Below are 25,926 nucleotides of genomic sequence, written 5' to 3' on the forward strand. Positions count from 1 at the left end.
TTTTCAATGATAGCCTAGCTGGATATAGTATTCTTGGCTGCATGTTTTTCTCATTTAGTACTCTGAATATATCATGCCAGCTCTTTCTGGCCTGCCAGGTCTCTGTGGATAAGTCTGCTGCCAATCTAATATTTTTACCATTGTACGTTACAGACTTCTTTTCCCTGGCTGCTTTCAGGATCTTCTCTTTGTCACTAAGACTTGTCAATTTTACTATTAGGTGACAGGGTGTGGACTTATTCTTATTGATTTTGAGGGGGGTTCTCTGAACCTCCTGAATTTTGATGCTTGTTCCCTTTGCCATATTGGGGAAATTCTCTCCAATAATTCTCTCCAATATACCTTCTGCTCCCCTCTCTGTTTCCTCTTCTTCTGGAATCCCAATTATTCTAATGTTGTTTCGTCTTATGGTGTCACTTATCTCTCGAATTCTCCCCTCGTGGTCCGGTAGCTGTTTGTCCCTCTTTTGCTCAGCTTCTTTATTCTCTGTCATTTGGTCCTCTATATCGCTAATTCTTTCTTCTGTCTCATTTATCCTAGCAGTGAGAGCCTCCATTTTTTATTGCACCTCATTAATAGCTTTTTTTATTTCAACTTGGTTAGATTTTAGTTCTTTTATTTCTCCAGAAAGGGCTTTTATATCTCCCGAGAGGGTTGCTTTAATATCTTCCATGCCTTTTTCAAGCCCGGCTAGAACCTTGAGAATCGTCATTCTGAACTCTATATCTGACATATTACCAATGTCTGTATTGATTAGGTCCCTAGCCTTTGGTACTGCCTCTTGTTCTATTTTTTGTTGTGAATTTTTCCGCCTTGTCATTTTGTCCAGATAAGAGTTTATGAAGGAGCAAGTAAAATACTAAAAGTGTGGCAACAACCCCAGGAAAATATGCTTTTGCCAAATCAGAAGAGATCCCAAATTGTGAGGGGGCTGAAAGGGGATAAAAAGGGGTTCAAAAAAAAAAAAAAAGAAAAAGAAACTATTTAAAAAAAGAAAGCCGATAAAGAAAAAATATAAAAAGAGGAAAAAATATATATATATTAGATAAACTATTTTAAAAAGGTTAAAAAAAAAACGGTAAAAGTTAAAAAAAATTTAGCAGAAGAGGAGAAAAAGAAAAAAAAATTGAAAAAGAAAAAAAAATTAAATTAACTGCAAGGCTAAAAAATCATGGGGAGAAAGCCATGAGTTCCGTGCTTTGCTTTCTTCTCCTCTGGAATTCCACCGCTCTCCTTGGTATTGAAACTGCACTCCTTGGTAGGTGAACTTGGTCCTGGCTGGGTTTCCCATTGATCTTCTGGGGGAGGGGCCTGTTGTAGTGATTCTCAAGCGTCTTTGCCCCAGGCAGAGTTGCACCGCCCTTACCCGGGGCCGGGCTGAGTAATCCGCTCGGGGTTTGCTGGGTTTGCTTTCGGGAGCTTTTGTTCCCTGAGCGCTTTCTGTAGAGTTCCGGAGGACGGGAATGGAGATGGTGGCCTCCCGGTCTCCGGCCCGGAGGAGCCGAGAGCCCGGGGCCCCACTCCTCAGTGCGCCCTCAGAGAACAGCGCCCAATGACTCCCGTCACCCTGGCCTCCGGCCGCGCTCCGAGCTGACCGAGCCTGCAACCGGTTTAAGGCAACCCCGAGCTGAGAGTCACTCCTCGGCTCTGTCTCTGTAGCCAGCTTCCCCGTTCTAATACCGGTAAGCTCTGCGACACGCAGACACCCCCGATCCTTCTGCGACCCTGCGGGACCTGAGGCCACGCTGACCCCGCCTGGGCTTCACCCCAGTTAAGCCTCTGGAGCGATGTCCCTCAGCGGAACAAACTTTTAAAAGTCCTGATTTTGCTCCGTTGCTCCGCTGGGAGCCGGGAGCCGACCCCTCCCCCCGCGGTCTATCTTCCCGTCGCTTTGGATTCACTTTTCCGCCAGTCCTAATTTTCAGATAGTGGTTGATTTTCTGTTTCTAGAATTGCTGTTCTTCTCTTCAATCTCCCGTTGGATTTGTAGGTGTTTGCAATCTTAAATAAGCTATTTAGCTGATCTCCCGCTACCCGAAGTAGTCTCAGCCTGCTACTTCTCCGCCATCTTGACTCCTCTCTCCAGTTGATTGACTTTCTTAATCATGAAACCAATTCTCTCCTCAGCCAAACTGGCACCCTCATCATTTGGCCAGTGTGATACTATCCTCATTCAGTTCTTGCATAGGCAGACACCAGAAGGAGAATGGAAAGACTTCCCACAAGGTCGTGCTCTCTAAGCACTGCATTTACAGTTAAAATAAGTACATGTGTCTAGCATAAACTTAAGCAGTGGTGCAAAGTGGTATCCCCAGACCACAAGCATCTACATCCATGAAGGTTAAAAATTATAAGAATGGATGGATTATCGGGCCTTAACACAAACCAAACAAATATTTAGGTATGGGGTTTAGCAATGAGATTTTTAAAATGATCCCTGATATGCAGTAAAATTTGAGCACTACTCCTACCAGGATTAATCAAACGAAGTCCTTCTGATTAAACCTTAGTTATTTGTGTATAAACTTGAAAATCATGATCTTTCTAAGCTCACCAATAATTAACAGTGTATATACATATAAATGGCCTAGCTATGCCTTTTCAATCTGAATTTTTACATTTTAATTTTAGTTTCTTAGTCCCAGACTTTGACACTCTGCTTTGGGCTATAATTGAAAAAAAATACTACAAACCACCTCAAGAGAGAGATGATCCTGGTTTGATCCAGGCTGATGAGAGTTCGGCAGTCCTATGAGGCAAGGGGTTAATGGGAGTGGGAACTCGTATGAGACACTGTGAGTCATATTTTCTGTGATTCTTCAGGTTCTTGTGGAATATCACTATTCAAAATGAAAGATTCTAGGATCCCAACTTTGTGCTCTAGCATTAGGGTAAGGCAAAAATTTGCTGATCTTCTACAAAGACCATGAACTACACACAGAAAGTGCTTTACTTCATACAAATACTGTTTTGATAATAAAAAAAAGTCTGATACTTGCAAATAAATCAAAGAAGTAAAAGGGATAGAGTAATCTTCATTATCGAGTTAGGTCATTGTCTAACAAGTTTACATGGGGACCATCGGGCCATTTGCTATTTCTTAAGGCCCAGATATGTTGCAACCTTTTAAAAATTAGTGTTCATTGGGAGAAAACTGATAAACTGTAAATGCTTTTTTTTGAATCGCAATGCCAATGATTGCTCAATAGTAATGAAAATGGTTTCTCCCTTATAGGGATGAAATGCTTTCTGTTTAGTGAAAGATGACCCTAAAAGTTATAGCATAATTCCTGTGCAGATATCAACCATTGATTATCTATCTTAGCCATCTTATGTCCAGAATTCGTTTTCCTTTCACTAAATATATATGCATCATTTTCTTATGTTTCTTTAAAAGCAGAAAACTTTGATAATCATCACAGTGTCTTTTAATTAAAATTATGTGTTTTTACATCTCAAAATGATGTTCTTTGACTACATACACCAGTCTTGCTCTTTCCTATTTTCTTTCATAAAAGCCAGTTTCACTGCAACTATGTTGTAGCACTTTATTAAAGGCCAGGAGTAACTGGCATACTCAGTACTTCCACATTTTTGCACCAAGTTGCCTAAAGCTACAGACTTTGTGGGCATATGGTCTGAGTCCCAAGGGATTACAGGCAATAGTTGGACCAACTGCTTAGCTATGGCATAATGAAGACAAAGCTAACTTCCCAGCATGAAACAGAAGGATTCTTACTGCTTCACACCCCACCTGAACTCAGCTAATTCCACATGTTAGGGTCTTTCACATAAAATATCCCACTTTGGTCTTAGACAGGAATCAGTTTTCATCAATGAAAAAAAAAAAAAAAACAAACCCAATGATAGCCATATGAAGGAAATTGGCTCATGAAAATCAAACATCAAATACACCAACAGTAGGACACGGCTTCATTTTAGGAACAAATGGGAAGAGACACAGGTGGTATTACTTTAACACACACTCTCTCTCTCTGTCTCTCTCACATACACACACACCTCTGACATATCACCATTCTTCTTACTTCTGTAGACAAACTTTCGCCATAAAGCGGCTGCCAGAAATTCCCACTTGTTATGTCTTATAATTCCTCCCATCAGAGGATGACTCTCCTTCAGAGATCCAGTTTAAAAAACAAAACAAAACAAAAACAAAAACAACCCTAGGGAAGATTATATTTGGCTTGGGTAAGGTTCCTACCACTATCTGTATCTAATGTGGTGGAAGTCATGGAGTTGCACATGGAAATGCCAGCTCCTAAGTAACCCTTCAGTTGAAATAGGGACCAGTCATTGACATGGAAGCCAGAGGAAGGGCCAAATGAATAAGAGGTGTCCATTGGAGGAGATGTCAGGGAGAATAAGGATAATATAGAATCTGGGATATGAGGACAACTTTAAAGGAATTGAGAGTCTTCAGTCATCGGGGTCAACCTCCATGAGGGAAACGTCAATGTTGCTGTGAGTAGTTTGGGGTTCTAGTTTCAGGTTTAACACAGTTTAACAATGCCCTGAGGCCATTGCTTCTCAGAACCTTAGTCTCTTCATCTGAAAGTGTCAATAATTATCTCTCCCAGGCAGAGCTCTTGACAGCATTCCGAAGACAGTTTGGGTAACACATCAAGCATGTGCCTTGCATGGCTCAGATTCACTAAATAGAAGCAGTTATTTCATCTAGAAAAGAAAAAGCTTGGGGAGAGAGACATGAGAAGTGCTTTCACGTTTTTAAAAGCCTGTCATATGCACGCAGGTTTCAGCTTTTTCTGTGTACTCTGGAGCATAGAGCTTCTGTCAAGAAGTTACAAGGCAGTGAGTTTTACTTCAATAAAAGAAAGAAAGAAAAAAAAAACAGAATGAAGCATAAATGAACTGGAGAGAACTGAGTAAATTTCTCCAAAGATATTTTTCAAGCAGATCTTGGCTTTTTCTTTCCCAGAGAAAATGTACAGAATTTGCAAGTCATTTAGAGGTTAGCTTAGAGGGCATTGTCAGTGCCTCCCACCTTGGAGTATCACCAGGGAGTGGAGGTCATTCCATCTCTGAAGCCAGAGGTGACACTTCCAAATCCGGGTGACACAGCACACCCACATGCATCCCCCATCCACATGCAGCCAACTCAGGGAATTCTCATAAATGAAACTCCATTGGACAGTACTATCTTTAAGTATCAAAAATTCCAAGTTATAATTTGTATCTCTGCTGTGCCCAGAGAATTAAAATCTACCTTGCAATTTGAAAAAGTACAAAGGTGCATTGTTTAGAGACAAATATGCCACATCCTTCCTTGTACAAGATGACTCCTTATTCCAAGGCATTCTGTTTTTTCATTTAAATTCCCATTATCCATGGGCACCTGGTGGCTCCACTGGTTAAGCAGGTGCCTTTGGCTCAGGCCGTGGTCCCAGGGTCCTGGGATTGTGGTCTGCATCGAGCTCCCTGCTCAGTCGAGAGCCTGCTTCTCTCTCTCCCTCTGCCTGCCGTTCTGCCTACGTGTGCTCTCTATATCTCTGTCAAATAAATAAATAAAATCTTTATAAATAAATAAATAAATAAATTCCCATTATCCAGATTGTTAAAAAGGTTAAGCTTTTTTGTAATGTGCATTAATGGAAAGCATTTCCCAGAGAATAAGTTAGGCCTCCATCTACTCCAGAGGTCTGGGGGATGAGAAGTAGAAGAAGTGCTAAGGAAAATAAGAGAGCATGGTGTTGGATTCAGAGGTCAGTGGCCTTGAAGGTGGTGAAAGAGTGTATCTGGTACAATTTATAACCCTTCGGCAGAACCTTACCACATGCCCTTTCCCTAATCTTTCTTTATCCAATATCAGACCCATTCTTTTGGGTCTCGTTATGCTCTTACCTAGCATATTTTATTTGACCCCCCAGCCTTCTTCCTTAGTGACCCTTCCCAGAGGAATTGCAGCAGGAAACACAAGGGACCTTGGCCTTTGATCTTGGCAGTCTCATAATTAGGAGTCTACAATACTATGGCAACCACATCACACTTTTAATGATATATCAATATTAGTACTTCCATTCCAGTATGATACCTTAGTATTCCACAGTCCTAGCATAATTCTTCTGCCCTCACTTGCAACCACTACTGGCTGGCTACCTAATTCCTACATGTTGCTGTCAGAGGGAACAGTTGTATGTGCATGTGGTTTTTGTTTTGAAGAACAAGCAAAGGTACAGCATTTCTAAGGTTGTCCTGTTCTAAATGAGTTTATTCTTTCTGAACTAGCCCTACAGTTATTCTAGGTCTAGCCTCCAATGCATTTTCTGGTGGCTTAATTTCTAGGTAGCTAGGTATCTGTGCATTTGTTCTAATGTCTCGGGCATTCTGAACACATAGTCTTCCAGCCTGAAACCCATATAGAACTGCCCTTTAGCGATCTTACTGTAAAGATAATAAAAGGACTACTCAGTGGTAGAACCTCTAATAACACCAACATAATATGGCCATTTTTTTCCAGGGTTACATTTATATAAGTTTGCTTAAATATATTTTGCTGGAACAGCAAGTATATGTAACATTTTGCAAAGAGACAAAGGGGTGGGAATAAAGGGAGGAGAGTAGAAAGAGTGACAGATTTCCACATGACATTCGTATGTGATAAATTATGTAAATAGATTAACATAGTGTGTAGATTTTTAAATTGTATTGCAATTTAATGAAGGAAGGTTAGCTTTTCAACAAACAGGGCAGGAACAAAAGATACCCATAGGCAAAATAATAAATATCAACATGAATCTCACCCACTATACAAGAGTTAACTTAAAATGGATCATAGACTTAAAAGTAAAACATACATTTTTTAGAAAAATAGAAGAATTCTGGGGCACCTGGGTGGCTCAGTGGGTTAAAGCCTCTGCCTTTGGCTCAGGTCATGATCCCAGGGTCCTGGGATCGAGCCCTGCATTGGGATCTCTGCTCAGCAGGGAGCCTGCTTTCCCCCTTCCTCTCTCTCTCCCTGCCTCTCTGCCTACTTGTGATCTCTCTCTCTGTCAAATAAATAGATAAAATCTTTTTTAAAAATTTTTTAATTAAAAAAAAAAATAGGGGCACCTGGGTGGCTCAGTGGGTTAAAGCCTCTGCCTTCGGCTCAGGTCGTGGTCTCAGGGTCCTGGGATCGAGCCCCACATCGGGCTCTCTGCTCAGCAGGGAGCCTGCTTCCTCCCTCTCTCTGCCTGCCTCTCTGCCTACTTGTGATATATGTCTGTCAAATAAATAAATAAAATCTTAAAAAAAAAAAAATAGAAGATTTCTTAGACTTGGCACCAAAAGCCCAATCTATAAAAGGAAAAACTGATAACTTGGACTTCATTAAAAGTAAAAACTTCTGCTCGATGGAAGACCCTGCTAAGAGAATGAAAAGATAAGCTACTGAGTAGGAGAACATATTGGCAAAAACATACCCAGGAAAGGACTTGTCCTGAGGCTAAATGAAGAGCTCTCAAAGCTCCAAAGCGAAAAAACTAACTAAATAAATGATCCAATTAGAAACTAGGCCAAGGGCATGGATGAACATTTCACTGAAGAAGATATAGGGAGGGCAAGCAAGCACATGGTAAGATGTTTAACATCATTAGTCATTAGGAAAGTGCAAATTCAAACTTGAGATACCAGTACTCATCTACTAGAATGGATAAAATTAAATTAAAAAAAAAACTAATAACATCATATTGCTGATAGAAATACAAAACTTAAACACATACTTACCTTACAATCTAGGAATTGAACCAAAAAACCAAAAATTTACATTATATAAATAATTGTCCATAGATGTCTACTCATGTATGAGCTTTATTCACAAATGTCAAAAACTAGAAACAAATCTCCCTTGATGAGTGAAAGGTTAAACAAACTGTGGTACATCCATGCAATGGAATACTACTCAGCCAAAAAACATAATAAAGAAACAAACTATTGATACAGGCAACAATGAAGATGAATCATAAGAGAATTCTCACAAGAGAATTATGCTGAGTGAAAATGGCAATTCCCAGAAGTTACATCTGGATAATTCCATTTGTATAACATTCTTGAAATGACAAAATTAGGGAGATGGAGAACAGATTCTGGTTGCCAGGGTTGGAGGTAGGTGGCATAAGGGTGATGGTGGCCAAAAAAGGGAAGATGGAGAGATCCATGTGAAGCAACTCTTCTGAATTTTTTTTAAGATTTTATTTATTTATTTGACCGAGAGAGAGAGAGAGATCACAAGTAGGCAGAGAGGCAGGCGGAGAGATGGGGGAAGCAGGCTCCCTGTTGAGCAGAGAGCCCAATGCAGGGCTCGATCCCAGGACCCTGAGACCATGACCTGAGCCGAAGGCAGAGGCTTAACCCACTGAGCAACCCAGGTGCCCCTTCTGAATCTTGATAGAGGTGATGGTCACAGATTACCAACAGGTAATAAAATGACAATGAACCATACACACATATACACATGCACAAAAGAGTGCTTATAAAACTAAGGAAATCTGTGGTGGATTGTATCCCTGCCACTATCCTGGGTGCCATAATGCCCTGTAGTTATGCAACACGTCATCCATGGAGAAAACTGGGTGAAGAGTATGTGGGATCTCTTTGTATTATTCTTATGACTGCATGTAAATCAGCAATTTTTTTGCAGAATAACACATTTAAAAATGCACCAGGATATGAGCACTGGCTATGTGTGAGCCACGGTGTGCTTCATAAATATATTGAAAATACCTGAGCCAACCACTTCCCTATTTTCCTTCTGTGGTCTGACTCACCCTCTCATAGTAATAGAGTATTCGTGTGTTCTGTTCCCCCTGCCTGAGAACACTCTCCCTCCAGGTCTTTGCCTCTCAGTGTTCCATAGCTCCACGAGTCTCTCTCCTACAGGAACGTCTCCAGGTGGAGAGGGATGGGGTAGAGGCCCTCCTGGAGTTAGGCTCAGTTCAGTGAAACGTAAGCCTGAATGAACTGTAGCAAACTCCTGTATTCTATTCTTCATGCATAACTATGATTCTCAAAGCACAGTCCCAGTGGCTTGATTAGGACTGTAACCTCAGCCACATTCTGTGTCCAGAAGTACGATGTCCCCATACAGTTCGGTTTTTTGGCATTTGAACTTCGGTTATCCATTTCTGACTTTCTCCTGGGAGAAGGGGATCCTGTGGCATTTCAGATAGGGTATTAGTATCATCAAAGATGCTATATCAGTGTTGATCTTCAAAAAGAAAAGCTAGGGGCGCCTGAGTGGCTCAGTGGGTTAAAGCCTCTGCCTTTGGCTCAGGTCATGATCCCAGGGTCCTGGGATCGAGCCCCGCTTCAGGATCTCTGCTCAGAAGGGAGTCTGCTTTCCCCTCTCTCTCTGCCAGCCTCTCTGCCTACTTGTGATCTCTATCTGATAAATAAATAAAATCTTTAAAAAAAAAAAAAGAAAAGAAAAGCTAAAGATGTATTCCTGGTCTTCCCAAAGTTTCCTTATTCCCCGTATATTTGCCTCTCCTTCCTGGCTATCCTCAAAAGCATATAGGATGCATGGTATTGTTAAGACAAAGGCATATTCTATTGTTCTACATGAGGCTAGGAGAGAGAGCAGTGGCATGGTCCATTCCAGACAGAGAGGCCATCAGGAAACTAAGTGGGGTTTGTTCTCAGACTGTAGTAATAATTATAATTATTTGGGAGTGCCCAGAAGACCGCCATGTTCCTAGCTGAAGAACAACTCAGATTTCCAATGCGAATTCAGATCCCCAGTAGCTCTTCTGGACCTGAACAAAGAGAGAGCGTGTTATTCTCCAAATTGACAAACAAAAAACTGCCATTTACCTGAGGGCCATTATTCTCTATTATCATGGCCTCGGGGCTGCCGATATATTTGCCAAAACTCAATCTGATGTGAGGACATTTCTGGGCAAGCTTCCTGCCTTGCTTCAGACCTCCCTCCAACTTTCCAAGGGTAGGTTCCTCCAGAAAGGCTCTGGGTATCTTCACAACTTGGAGTCTGGGCCAGTTTAAACATATTTCAAGAGAGGTACTTGTTCTTCCCTCCCGTGTTTCTTGCCTTTGTCCTAGGAGTGATTTCATCTTGTTGATTTCACCAACAAGAACATTCATCCTTTTCAGAGCAAATATTACTCCTATAAATTATCCTGAAGTCTATGCTAAGTTGCTAAGCCATGGTGCTGTCTGCTGAGTTTTAAGCACCACTATAATTTTAGGATGCCTGGATGGCTCAGTCGATTGAGCTCTGATTTTGGCTCTTGATTTGACTCTTGATTTTGGCTCAGATCATGATCTCCGGGTCATGTGTTCGAACCCCATGCCAAGCTCTGGCCAGGTGTGGTGTCTGCTTGGGATTCTATCCCTCCCTCAGCAACTCCCTGCTCATTCTCTCTCTCTTTCTCTCAAAGTAGAAGAAGAAGAAGAAGGAGGAGGAGGAGGAGGAGGAGGAGGAGGAGGAGGAGGAGGAGGAATGTACTTTGACATGTAGATTGTTAGGGGTGTGGGGATGTGAGCAAATGAGGAAATGAGCAAAGCTGCAGACAAGGGAATCTGCCTAGCCCACATGTATTTGTGTGTGCACAGGACTAAGAGATGAAACTGTCAAAGGGAATGGGACCAGAGGTGAAAGATCTCGAATGCCCTGGTGAGGAGCGTGGGCCTTATTTCTTTTGCATCTCTGGGAAAGTCCAAAATAAATGTCCTGAACGGTGAAGTGCCCCCCCCTACTTTAACTGTTGCTCTGGTGTCATTCCCAGGTCCCAGCTGTTAGAACCGATATTCACGTTTAAATTAGTAGAGACAAATAGGCTTTGCTAATACCTACATTTCTTGATTTAGATATACTTGTTAGAAGAGCGAAAGTGACCCTTGAAAGGAAACTTACACCAAGGACAGAATGATAAATAAGGGAAACCCATGCTCCAAGCTCAGGAATACAATACAACAAGAACAACAACAAAACCTGTCAAGCCTCCAGAAAACCAGGTGATAAAAGAAGATTGTCAGTAAAAGGAATTCACATGACAGTAGAACCTTTTCTGGTGCTGGTGCCTGGGGATGGGTAGACACTGCCTTTGCTGACAAATGAGAGCTTTGTCGCTGTGGGGCCATAGCTCCCAGGGTCTCCAGACACAGCTCACAGAATGTTATTCTCTTCATGAAGAGTTGTTAACCAAATTTTGATGGAACGTAACTTTATTTTAAATTTCCCTAGAAAATTTCTCAGATGAATGAACTTACAAACGAGGGGAGGGGGAAACCCACCGTATTGGGTCACATGTGACAGGGACAGGGTGGCAATCTCAGGCACTCAGACAATCTCAGGTGGCACATCTCAGGCACACCATCTTAGGGGACACAGTGTTGCTGGGATGGTGAACAGGTGAGCCAACTTCATCAACGGAACCTTCTGTAGAACACCATGAGGTTATAATTAAACCATACATGTGTTAATGAGTTTGAACAAAAGACATTCATTGCCTCTCATATGTTATGAACTGGGGCTGCTATGACAAACTTGACAGATACCATCCCCGTGCACACAGATCTTACAGCCTAAGGAGAGAAGGACCAGAGGTACACTCCATCAAGAAGTGACAGTTGAGTGCAAATTCTCTACCATGTCCCCCACGTGCTGTCTGACATTGTCCCAAAGGATCACACAGTGGTATCTTCCCCAAGGCAGGTTTTCCAGGGGAAATAGCACTTGAAACTTGAAATTGAGGTGTTTATATTAGACAGGGTCCTGGACAGAGGGAAGGAGTCCCCGGGATCCTGGAGGGGAGGAAGTGCCCAGGGCATTTCAGGAAGGAAAGCAGGGGCAAAAAGAGGAAGAGAAGACAGAGGGTGAATATGGCCAGATCAAACAGCACTTGGGGGATGTGGTAGAGAATTTGCACTTGATAAGAATAGGAATAGAAATAAGGTCTGCTTTTTTTTCCCCCCTTTACTCAACATATGCTTTTTGGGAAGAAAATCTTGCATATTACACATCTCCATTCTTTGTTCTGTAATGAATAAATTATCAAGGGCATTTTTATGTCCCTCATGAGCCTATATTGCTTAAACTTTTCAGTCCTTAGTACTCACAAGTGAATTTTCCATTCTCTGTAGTAGGTTCCAAAAAAGTATCGAACACTGGTTTCTTGAAATTAAGTCTTTGAAGAAGTAAAGTGTGTACCCACAGGATTCCTAGTGTTTGGCTTCCCGTTTCCTTTTCTTATATAAAGTATTCAATTCACTTAAAGTTCCTAAAATTCTGTTTCATGGAACCATGTGTTCACTGATGACAGCTGACTATGATGCCAGTTATATATGATTAGATATTGTATGATATCACAAAATGCATTGACACTAAAATTCCATGCAATATACTTATTTTCTAGACTTAATAATAATAAAAAAAAAAAATACAGGGGTGCCTGGGTGACTCAGTCAGTTAAGCACCTGCCTTCAGCTCAGGTCATGATCTCAGGGTCCTGGGATCGAGTCCCATGTGGGGCTTTCTACTCAGCAGGGAGCCTGCTTCTCCCTCTCCCTCTGACCCCTCCACTCCCTGCTCCTGGTCTCTCTCTCTCTCTCAAATAAATAAATAAAATCTTTAAATTTTTTTTAAAAAAATTACAGATTACCAGTATTTATATGTCAATGATGTTTTTCCCCCTTGAAACTCCATATGAGCCCCTCAGCCTAGAACTTGGAACTGGATCACTCTCTGATCTCAGAGATGACAGGGTACAGACTTTAAAGCATGAGCATTAACACAAGTTTGAATTTCTCCTCAACTGCATGATGTGGGGCAAGATGCTTATTACCTTCTCTGTTCCCTGGTGTGCTCGTGAAGAAAACAGTCATATCTCATGGATTACTTTAAGAATTAGACGAGACAATCCTGTTAAGTCTTCCAGACAGAGCCTGGAAAGGGAGTAAGCTCTCAAGGTTAAGTCGATTATTAATTATTTTTTATTAATTATTTTTACTTTGCCATGCTTGTATAGCATTACTAGAGAATAACATATTTCTAATGAGGAAATATTCTGGTGATTAAAGCTTAACACTTCGAACAGCCAAACTTACCCATTTTTGAACATTTTGGAATGGAACCCTGCTAACTGTGAAATCCGTTATTAACACATATTGAAATAATTGCAATTGCCTCTAGGAATCATTATACTGAATATCAAATTTGGCATTCAGCTGCAATAGGAGTGTCCTCAGGAAGACAGTTTACCCCTGCACTCAGTGGCCCTAAAGAATTCCTTTTCTCTAATTGCTACTTCGTAAAAACAGTGTTGCTGTTTCTTTTTTTAATCCTCTCCTTGCTGCCAAGGGATGGGTGGACAACCCATTTGAATCCATCCTGCTGGTTTACCTGCCTGGAGTCACTTCAAACTTCTATTTTTATTGTTACTGTGCTGTGAATTACAACCCCAGGGAGATAAGCTTGTTGTGTATCGAAAAGAATAGTGAGGATTTCGGGAAAACTTTGCAATGAGAACAGTCCATGCATTTCATGCTCCGATGTTTATGGTTTCTATTCCCTCCACCAAAGTCTTAGCACTACAATTTCTGTTTCGAGGGCATTTTAGGTTTGCCTGGGTGGCTCAGTTGGTTAAGCTTCCGACTTTTGATTTTGGCTCAGGTCATGATCTCAGGGTCATAAGATCAAGCCCTGCATCAGGCTCTATGCTTGGCTGGGAGTCTGCTTGAGGATTCTCTCTCTCTCTCCTTCTCCCTCTGCCCCTTCCCCTGTTCACGCTTTCTCTCTCTCTCTAAAATAAATAGATAAATCTTTAAGTAAATAAATAAATAAAAGCATTTTATATTAGAAGATGTTTAATTTATAACAAGAGATCTATAGCACCTCATTCACTCTGAGAAAAGTCTACCAGTTTCATGCACTCAGAAAAATAATGAAGATAAAACAGTCAGCCGCTTACACCATTTGCATCTCATCAAGACTTTTGGGCATGGAGACTTTTGCAATGTTTGAACTTTGAAGTCCTACTTAGACTGGAATGGCCACACCAGTATTACGGCTTATTTAAGCGCATTTCCAAGAAGGAAACAGGTGTTTTGTTTTGTTTTGTTTTTTGCTTTTAACCAGAAATCAAAGAGTACTCAAATATCCACAAAGGTTACAAAAAATTTTTTTTCATATTAAGTTTTTCTTCCATTTTATCTCCTCTGAAGGGTTTGGGCTATTTTTGACTTTTCAAATTGAATGATATATATATCATTCAAAGGTATAGTTTACCTTTGCGAGATCAGAGGTAGAATTTATGTACATAACCATTCTCATCTCCAGGAAAAGATATGGGTTTCACTAAAAGACTGATTTTTATGGCTAGTTTGATAAGGGACAATGAGGTCACACTGTAGAGTGTCGATGGTGACTCTGGGTCACCCCATTTTGCTGTCTGCCCAAATGACCACTTGCTTGATGTCATGTAGGTTTGCTCCTGTATTAATAGCAACAGCAGGAGAACAATGTGTTTTAGATGAGTTCCTTGTTCCTAGGGCTGGTCTAATAGCAATAACTACAGAAGTAATAAATTGCCAAGTTCAGTGTTTCAAGGTTTGGTTTAGAGGTCAAAGTTTCATGTTAACTCAACTGATTAAAAAGTGAGACTTTTCAAATATTGTTTCTGCTCTCAGAAACCAAAATGACAATTAAGTTCACTGAGGAACCACTACGAATTCCAGAAAAAAGTTGGAGTCAGATGGTACCATTTCAGCTGCCAGAGGTTTCCTTGTCACAAAGAAAAATAAATTCAAACAAAAGTTAAGCTGAATAAGCTTTAAAGAAGAACTTTAAATATGTTAAAAAGAAAGAAGAAAGAAAGAAAGAAAGAAAGAAAGAAAGAAAGAAAGAAAGAAAGAAAGAAAGAAAGAAAGAAAAGAAAGAAAAGAACTGTATGGAGCTGCCTGGGTGGTTCAGTAAGTTAAGTGACTGACTCTGATTTCAACTCAGGCCAATGATCTCAGAGTCCTGGGACTGAGCCCCACCTGGGGCTCTGCACTGAGCATAAAGCCTGCTTAAGATTCTCTCTCTCTCTCTGCCCCCCCACCTAATATATATATATATATATATATATATATATATATATATATATATATAAAATTCACTTGAAGCAGTGGTGAGAGGGACCAGAGAGGCCAGAAATGCTAAGAAAAGTCTTAAAAGTTGAAAAGTCACTTAAGGAAGAGAGGTCTGGATGGGCAGTGGGCTCAGAGCCTGGGGTCTGACTGATCTTGAGTGGAGTCAACCATTACTTCTCGTTCATCCACTACACAACCATCACTAGTGAGGCACTGTGCCATGTGTTAAAGAAATGGGATGAATAATTTCAGTTTCTGCTCTGAAGAGATATATACTTTATTAGGTCAATAGATAAATTTTTAAAAAGAGAGAAAGGGGGCCCCCTGGGTGGCTCAGTTGTTGGGTATTTGCCTTCGGCTCGGGTCGTGGTTCTGGGATCCTGGAATCGGGCTCCATGTCAGACTCTGCTTGGCAGGAAGCTTGCTTCTCCTCCTCCCAGTCCTCTTGCTTGTGTTCCCTCTCTTGCTATGTCTCTCTCTCTCTCTCAAATAAATAAATAAATAAAATCTTTAAAAAATTAAAAAATAAAAAATAAAAAGAGAGAGAAAGAAAACAAAAGGGAAAATGAAGAGGACCATCGGCAGACCAGAGCTGACCCAATTTAAGACCCAGGTGTCACAGACATTCTAGGGACTAAGCAAGAATAGTGAGCAAGAATTTAGTCAAGAGGGTGTTGTTGTGGGTTTTTTTTTTTTAAGATTTTATTTATTTATTTGACAGAGAGAGAGAGATCACAAATAGGCAGAGAGGCAGGCAGAGAGAGAGAGAGAAGCAGGCTCCCCACTGAGCAGAGAGCTCAATGTGGGGCTCAATCCCAGGACCCTGGGATCATGAGCTGAGCCGAATGGGTGGCTCAGTGGGTTAGCCAAGAGGGATTTTGTTGAAGCTTAAAACCAAGACAGGGATATGCAGTCGAAAACCTATCAGCTTCGGAAGGAAGGGAATATATATATATATATTTTATGATTTTGTCATTCATTTAGCAGATACTTCACACCAGACAATATGAAGTTACAAATATAAACTCATCAAATCTTCCAAATAACACTTATAAGGTAGGTACTCTTATTTTCCCCCAGGGAGCTTGGTCACCATGTCTACCCCCTTAATTATTCTGTTCCCTTAAAAGAAGACTGTCCTCCATGCCTGTGTCCCAAACCCTCTTCCCAGCCCAATGCAGACCATGCACCAGGCACCAACCTCAGAGGCCTAAGGACACACATTGGCTTCGAGATGGAACACTGCAAAATTATATTTTCTGTTTGAGCAGAAGGCAGTCTCAACCCTGCTGGTCCAAAGCCCGCACACTGACTGAAACAGGAACCACTGGCAAAAATAGGTTCAGTTTCATATGAGCACATGGGTTCTTTATTCTCCTCAATTTCAACATTCAGAGCAAACTATTCAGTACCGTACTCTGTCTATTTAGTATTCTATATCTGCAAGCACTATTCTTCCTGCTGGACCTATAGCAGAAAACAAATAGACTGAGCCTTTTCATGATAACCAAGTGATCAAGTCAATTACAGGTATCATTAGTGCTGCGAAGACAAGCTGGGGCCTTGGGTAATGGGGGGTGGTAAGGAGGAGATGCAGATCTCCTTGAGAATGTGGCCATTTGGATGAAGACTTGCAGATTAGGAAGAAGTCTGGCATTCAGCCGAGCTGAGGAGGGAAGGGCATTCCCAGCAGAGGGAACATCCCGTGTGAAGGCCGAGATGCGGGAAAGGCTCTGGCATGCTCCCAGAACAGGAAGGAGCAGCACTAATAGAGCTTCTTGGGCAAAGGGGCAAAGAGGCAAAGGGTAAGGGACACAGGGTGCAGGCAAGGATCAGAAAGGGCCAGACCACGCAGACCTGGTGTCCATGGCACACTTTGGAGATTATCCAAGAAAAATAAGAAACCTGGAAGAGCTCAGAGCAGAGGATCATTTATGTTTGGGAAAAAATTCTTCTAGGTTCCATGAGGAAAATGGATTGGTTAGGGGAAAGGTGGAGGCAGCAAGGTTATTGCCGGAGAATCTATGAGTAAGAAGGCAGAAGAAGCAAAGAGGAAGTGGCAAGAGGCTGACAGGTACAGTCCGTGCAGATAAAACGTGGGAATGCATCGTGTTTGGGGGATAAGGGAAAGGGAGGACTCAGGGATGTCACCTGGAGTGTTGTTGTGAACATTAGGGTGTAAAGGGCACAGTATGTTCCGATGAAAAATATCCAGAAAAGAGGACGTGAAGGAGAATAAGTCAAAACCTAAAATTTTAACAACAAATAAATGTATTTCCCTGATGGAAACGGTCTTTCAAATCAAGGCTTGTACAGATTTAATATGAAGTTAGTTCTAGCCATTAGTAAATATAATACAAGTGAACCTTAGAGATGTTGCAAGTTTGGTTCCAGACCACGGCAATAGAGTGAAGGCCGAATGTCACAACAGAACAAGGCAAGTAAATGTTTTGTCTCTGAGTGCACATAAAAGTTATGGCTATACTATACTACAGTACAATAGCATTAAGTGTACAATAGCATTAGGCCTAAAAAATGATGTGCATACCTTAATTAAAAATACATTATTGCTGGAGTGCTTGGGTGGCTCAGTCGGTTAAGCGTCTGTCTTTGACTCAGGTCATAATCCCAGGCTGCTGAGATCGAGTCCACACATCAGGCTCTACACCCAGAGGGTAGTCTGCTTCTCCTTCAGCCCCTCCCCTTGCTCATGCTCTCTCTCTCTCCAATAAATAAATAAAATATTTTAAAAAATATTTTATTGCTAAAATCTGCCAGCCACTATCTGAGCTTTCTGCAAGTCATAATCATTTTGTTGGTGGAGGGTCTTGCCTCTACGTTGCTATAAAACTTCTCCATCAGCACCTGCTGCTTCTCCTTGTGTTTTGATGTTATGGAGACAGTTTCTTTCCTTAAACTTCACAAACCCACCTCTTCTAGCTTCAAACTTTCCTTCTACGGCTTCCCCACATCCCTCAGCCTTCAAAGAATTGAAGAAAGTTAGGGCCTGGCTCCGGACTGGGCTTTGGCTTAAAGGAATGTTGTGGCTGCTGTGTTCTTCTGTCCAGACCTCCAAAACATTCTCCATATCAGCAATAAGGCTATTTTTTCTTTCGATCATTCATGGGTTCACTGGAGCAGCACTTTGAATTTCCTTCCAGAACTTCTCCTTTGCATTCACAGCTTGGCTAACGGGCACCAAAGGCCTAGCTCTCAGCTTCTCTTAGCTTTCAACAGCTTTCCTCACTAAGCTCAATCATTTCTAGCTTTTAAAGTGATGTAAAGTGAAAGCCACATGGCTCTTCCTTTCACTTGAAGATCTAGAAGTCATGGTAGGGTTTTTAATGGGCTTAATTTTAATACTGTTGTGTCTCAGGTAGTGGGGAACCCCGAAGAGATGGAGAGAGATGGGGGACACCCAGTTGGTGGAGCAGTGAGAACACACACACACATTTTTTTTTTAAGATTTTATTTATTCATTAGACAGAGAGAGACACAGCAAGAGAGGGAACACAAGCAGGGGGAGTGGGAGAGGGAGAAACAGGCTTCCAGCTGAGCAGGGAGCCCGATGCGATGTGGGGCTCCAACCCAGGACTCCAGGATCATGACCTGAGCCGAAGGCAGACGCTTAACAACTGAGCCACCCAGGCGCACCCCCCAACACCCACATTTATCAGTTAAGTTTGTCATCATGTGGGAGTGGTTAGTGGCACCCCAAAACAATTACAAGAATAACAACAAAGATCACTGATTGCAGATCACTGATCACAGATCACCGTAACACATATAAGAATAATGAAAAGTTTTGAAATATTGTGAGAATTATCAAAATGTGGCACAGAGACATCAAGTGAATGAATGTTAGTAATGAAGAGACACTGATAGATTTGTTCTATACATGATTGCCACAAAGCTTCAATGCTTAAAAAAAAAAAAATGCAATGCTGGGGCACCTGGGTGGTATAGTCGGTTAAGCATCTGATTCTTGCTTTTGGCTAAGGTTATGATCTCAGGGTCATGAGATTGAGCCCTGCCTGCACCAGGCTCCATGCTCTGTGCAAAGTTGGTTTGAGAATCTCTCTCCCCTCTCCCTCTGCCCCTTCTGCTCATGCTCTCTCTCTCTCTTTCTCAAATAAATAAATAAATCTTTTAAAAAATAGTACAATGTCTGCCAAGTGCAATAAAGCAAAAGGCAATAAAATGAAATATGCCTATACTGTACATTCAGTGTTTGATAGGATGATGATAATAATAATAGCGCTTTTAATAAAAATATACTAAATATCCTGAGGTCAGGTATAGCGACTCATCTGTCCTAGGTGTTCAGTAAAAGTCTGTGAAAATAAATCCAAATGAAAGCCAGGAGTTGGAGAGAACCTACTTCTGGACTCATAAGGTTCTTCTCACTTCCCAAATGAGTGGGAATTTAAAACTCGTTGAATTTCGATATTCTCCTGTGTGGAATAAGCATGGTAACAAGATCATAACACTTAAATAAAATGCACATAAAGCCAGCTCTTTACAGAAAAGACCCTCTGGTCTCTGAATCCATCCCGTCTCTTCAGCTCTATTGTTCGCTCCCAAGTTTGAGTCTTATAAGCATTTTTGCACAATCTCTACATCTTCTTAGATTAAATGTTGTCTTAGCATCTAAGACAGCATTGTACATAGAGAAGAAATTCAATTCTTCTTTGCTGATTAACAGATTCTTTTAATTAAATATAAACCCTCCAAAAGAACACATAAGTAGTCCAATGGTCCTTGGTCTACAGGATTCTGTCGCCTGTCATTGTCCCCAAGACACCCCTCTGCCCTCGTCTTATTGACAGACAGCCAAAGAACAAGAATTTGCCTTTCAATCTATTGTGAGCAAAGTAAAATTATTCTCTTCCAGCATAACAAAACCTATAGGCAACTGTAAAATATAATTTCCTTTCAGCTTCTTGACAGACTTGATATAAATTTCAGTGTACAGAGAGAAAGAAAAGAAAGAAGGGCCACTTTAAAAGATAAATTTCCTCATGGATGTCTGACAATAGAGTATATGTTCAGAGGGCCCTTTTTTAAGAGAGAGGGGAAAAAGATCATGCTTTTAAACAATCAAAGGTTAGAGTTAGTTCCGTCATTCATGTGGTTTCATTCCCTTATGCATATTGAAATACCTCAGAAAGATTTATAACCCTCGTTCATACATTCAGAGTTCCAGTAAACGAGTCCCTTTTTTGAAGGTTAAATATTTATGCTCCTATTTTCCTGGCTGATACAGACAAGAAGAGTAAACCCATGTGAACCAAGGAGCCATGGTGACAGGCCAGATTAGGATGAGAAATGGCACCTGGTCAGACATCCTGAACATCTTCTGCCCTTTCACACTCTTAGTTTTGGGGAAAATGAATGAATGAATGAATGAATGAATGTTGGGGACACCCAATACTTCACCCAAGTGGCAGCACCAGTTATTCCAGTCAGCTTTCTGAAAGCTCAGTTAGAAACATACTGATGACCTCTATAAGTCATAGTGCAACCAGAGAAGCAGAGCCGGTAGGAGATATAAAGATAGGAATATAGATAGATATAGACATAGTTTTCCATATGTGTGTATATAAAGAGATTCATCCAAGGAACTGGCTTACACAACTGTTTGGACTGGTTGATGTAAGCTCAAATTTGTAGGGAAGGGAAGATCACAAGCAGGATGGAACACTATGGACACATGTCAATAGTTTTGTCCATATGCCTCCGTCAAGAAGGGAGACCAGGAGCAGGGAGAGGTAGTCATAGAGATAGCTACTCCTCACACAGACTTCCAACCATTCCTCTTGTTTCTCATTTACTCATCTATCTCATCCTTTACAATTTTGGGGTCCTTTAGTTACTGGGATGTTCTAGCCTTCTACAAGTCAAAGGGTTTGCTTTAGTTAAAAAACCATTTGGCTTTCATTTTTCACCAATTCTATGGAACAGTTTTCTGCTCATTGACTCCTTTTCCATCTATGCTTCCAAGACAATAGAAGACATTACAGGTGGTCTCACCACAAAAAAAAAAAAGAAAAAAAAATTTTTTTAAAAAGGTGACTGTGAGGAAATGGATATATTAATTAGCTTGACTACAGTAATTATTCAACTCTATATATGTATATAAAAACATCATGTAGGACTCCTAATATAAAATTTTGTTTAAAATTTTTAATTAAAAGCAACAAAATTTCTTGATTTCCCAGTTGATCTCTTCTCTTCCATTCTCTTGTTTTACTTTTTAGCAAACTTCTTTCTGGACTTATAATCGGATTTTGACAGATGAATGTGTGTGTGATCTACAAAAGCCAACTAGATTTCTTTGTTGCCATTTTGCAAATAAGGTAATAGAATTCCTTTGAGAAATTAAGTGACATAAATCCACACAACTAATACCTGGGCTGGGCCCCAAACAGATTCCAGTGAATCATCTAATTGGAAATGTTAAGGGCATTACTGAAGGAAACTAAGCATTTTTTAGGCATGTTAAAAATTCCCATTCTTATTGCAGCTGCAATAAAATTGAACTGACATTTACTGGTCACATCATGTACTTATCCTCCATAAGCAGTTGATCTATTAAATTATCAGAATGCTTTGTTAATACTTGGCTACTGATCCAAGATGAATCCAAAATGAATGAATGAATGAATGAACTAATGAATGAATCCTCCAAGATTGTCCTAATGATACAGCATATGATTTGAGTAAATAACCAATATGTAGGAATGATTCTCTTATAGTCAAAATAAAAGAACATGAGAGCAAAGATGCACCATGCACAATTACAACACATGACTTGCACTAAAAATGTTGGCTCTTCTGACAAAAGACTCTAGCTCTGCAATCTAAAAGTTTTAAATCTCAGAGTGAGATGCTTCCATAGCGAATAATAGTTTCTCTAAATTGAAAGCTGATACGGACACATGGCCATTTGGGATTCCTTGGAGTTTTAGAAAAGTAGGTGAGGAATGGGATCATGTTACTGCCCAAAGTCTCAATGATACTGATTGTCAAAGGGATAATGAAGAGAGAAGAAGTATAGGTTAAATGGATTGGGTAATTCTCTCAAATTAAGGCTACAAAATCCTTCTCAAAGAACCTCAGAATAGCCTTGAATCCCACATTACCCTCTATGAAAGCTGAGATAGATTGGATTATGTGTCCCAGTACTGTGAAGAATAATAAAAATAGAGTCACTCACTTTGCCATGTAACTTTCAGTGTCCTCCCACCTTGGGTGGGATCTACTTTCCTACCCCTCTGATAGTGGCCTTTGGGAATCACTTTGGCCAATGGAATATTAGCCCATATGGTAGTAGAAGCCACAGACATGTTTATATTAACTCCTTGAACACTTACGCTGTAGTGATCACCTTGAGACCTGAGAAGGAGATCCATAAGGGGAAAATACCTGCATCTTCTGGTCGCCTGGAGCCCATACTTATCCAGAACAGTTGCAGTTGCCCAACAGGCTGTGAGAAATAAGAGTTTGTTGTTTAAAGCCACAGGGCTGGGACTGTTTGTTACACGGCACTATTGCATTGATAGCTGAAGAAGGTAGAGGCTCAGCTCTGTCATGCTTTTATAACCCTAGTGCTCGATTCCACCATCATCCCTTGTCATAAACTTCTTTAGCAAATGGTCTTTGCATCAAAATAATCTTACATGAAAATAAGATGAGATAGTATTTCTTCTTTACAAAGTTTATTGACTTATGGGAAGTCAAATCTTAAGTAATAATTGAGAAGATCAAACAAGTATCTAAATAGACACAATGAAAGAATAATAAATAGTAATTTCCATAGGACTAAAATTAGCTCTATCTTGGTCAGAAAATAAGTTTAAAATTTAAACAATTTCATTTTTTTATGAAGCATGGTGGACTTGTCATAAAACATTTAAAATGCAAATTAGAAAGAAAATCTGTGAGATATCCTTTTATTATTATGCACTCTCTCTGTTCCCTTTTCAAATATACGCTGTTGTGTGACACTCCCCCATTTTTGCCAGTGATCCTTGTAGCAAATATCTCTAGCTTTTGCCTCCAAAATATAGTTTTCACATGGAGACATGCTGAAGATAGATGTAGAGATGATTAGAAGTAAGTAAAGGATATAGACATGTTTTTTAAAGCTTATTGAATTGATTATCCTAATTGGTGTTTATAATTCTGAAAAGAGAAAATGTTTTGCAATTATGGGGCAAAGAAGATGGGCAATCCTCTTTAGAAAAATGATGAACCTTCCAATTTTTCTAAAGTATTGATTTTGAGAATGCACATACAAGAAGAAACTGAAGTAATAATAAATAAATAAATATTTTCAAGCTGGATGAGTATTTATAGGGATGAATAGTTAGTTGCATTTGAAAATATTTCTTCTTAAAGGCATATTTATCTTTATTAATATATTTTCAAAACCAGGAAAAAAATCTGGAATAATATTTTCAGTTTGCCATTTTTAAATTCTTTCTAAAATTTCTAATACCCTTGTTTTTCACTATCCTTTTACACTTGATTCTATAAGTTATTTGTAACATAACTGACATACGTAAAGATAAAATTAAAATGGTCAATGCAAAAATGTCCATTTTTTCTTCTTTTTTATTTTTTACTGCCTTGGATGACCTCTTCAGTGCTTTTCTTGAATAGAAATAGTGAGAAACAAAAACACTAATTTGAAAATGCATCTGAACCCCCATATTCATTGAAGCATTATTTACAATAACCAAGATATAGAAACAACCTAAGTGTTCCTAGGTGGATGAATAGATGCAGAACGTGTGGCATTTATGTACAATGGAATACTACACTGCCATGAAAAAGAAACCTTGCCATTTGTGAGAACATGGAGGGCATTATGCTAAGTGAAATAAGTCAGACCAAGAAAGACCAATATTGTATGATTCCACTTATATGTGTAATCTAAAGTAAAACAAAACATGGGTATCATGCTCAGCATGGAATCTGCTTGAGATTCTTTCTCTTTTTCTCCCTCTGCCCCTCCCCCTACAATCACCTCTCTAAAAATAAATAAATAAAAGTTTGTTTTTTTTTGTTAAATGAGCTCAAAGAACAAACTGGTAGTTATCAGAGGCAGAGTGTGGGAATAAGCAAAATGGGTGAAGGGATCCAAAATGTAAAAGCTTCCAGTTATAAAATAAGTCATGGGGATATAATGCGCAATATGGTGACTATAGTCAATAATGCTGTATGGCATACTTGAATGTTAATAAAAGAGTAGATCTTATAGGTTCTCACCACAAGAAAAATAAATTTTGTAATTATGGATGGGGATGGGTTTTAACTAGACTTATTTTGGTCATTTCACAATATATGCAAATATCAAATCTTTATGTTGTACACCTGGAAATAATAATGTCTTATGTCAATTATACCTCAATTTAAAAAAAAAGAAAGGAAACAGCATTTGTAAGTGCCAATTAAGTGCTAAAACTGCTAAATGTTCATGAAAGTCCAATTAATATTAGGAAGAAAACACATAAATATTTAAAACAAATCAATTCTTTGGGGGCACATGGGTGACTCAGATGGTTATGTATCTGACTCTTGACTTTGGTTCAGGTCATGATCTTAGAATTGTGAGGTTGAGACCTGCCTTGGGCTCTGTGCTGAGTGTGAAGCCTGCTTAAGATTCTCTCTCCCTCTCCTTCTGCCCCTCCCCCCACATCACTCATGCACTTTCTCTCTCCCCCACCCAAAAAAAAAAAAAAAAATCAATTTTTTTGAGCGTAGATGACATACAATATTACATTAGTATCAGGTGTACAACATAGTGATTCAACAAGTTTATGCATTATGTTATGTTCATCACAAGTGTAGCTACCATCAGTCCCAATACGTCACTACTACAGTATTATTAATTATATTCCTTATGATGTGCCTTTTATTCCCATGACTTATTCATTCCATAACTGGAGGCCTGTATGTCTCATTCCCCTTACCCATTTTGCCCAGCCCCTCACCTCATGCCAACAACCATCAGTTTGTTCTCTGTATTTATAGGTCTGATTCTGCTTAAGACAAGTCACATTTTAGATAAACAGGACAAACTCCTATTCAAAAATGGGGAAAAAATAGAAATAGAAAAAGTAACAAAAAAAATTATGAATTATAATTCCAAGGGACATGTATAAGAATGCTCATCACATTAGTGTTATAACAGCAATAATAATAATAATAATAACCATTCATATATAACCATTAAAGCAATAATATTAAAATCATAATAACAACCACTTTAACATTTACAAGTAAATAGATTGAAGCATTTCAATATATGCACACAGTAAATGCTTCCATCAATGGTGGAAATAATTGATTTATAGCTACATGCCTCAAAAGGAATTAATTTTAAAAATATATGGTCATTATTGATTCACTCTAATCAGGATCTACAACTGAGTTGGGAGAAGGGAAAATAGGTGAGTATCTAAACAAAATATCTGCCACCAAAAAAAATATATATCTACATATATATCTACATATAGATATAAAGAGATACAAATAAATATGAAAAAGAAATATAAATATATCTATATATAATATATGTATAAAGAAATACAAAAAAGAAACAGATCTATAGCTATATCTATCTATATTTATCAATATAGATATATATCTACCACCAAGGAAAGGTGTGAATTGCTGCTGAATAAGCAATCCATAACGTCTACCTAAAACGGTCATTTGAAAAATGTGATTACTCAAAGAATCACCAAAGATACGCATACTAAATCTCACTTGTGCAGCTGGGTGATTTACAGATTTAGAAGCTACAGTGAA

Source organism: Lutra lutra, chromosome 7 (genome assembly GCF_902655055.1).
Source record: "Lutra lutra chromosome 7, mLutLut1.2, whole genome shotgun sequence".
In the NCBI taxonomy this organism is placed as follows: Eukaryota; Metazoa; Chordata; class Mammalia; order Carnivora; family Mustelidae; genus Lutra; species Lutra lutra.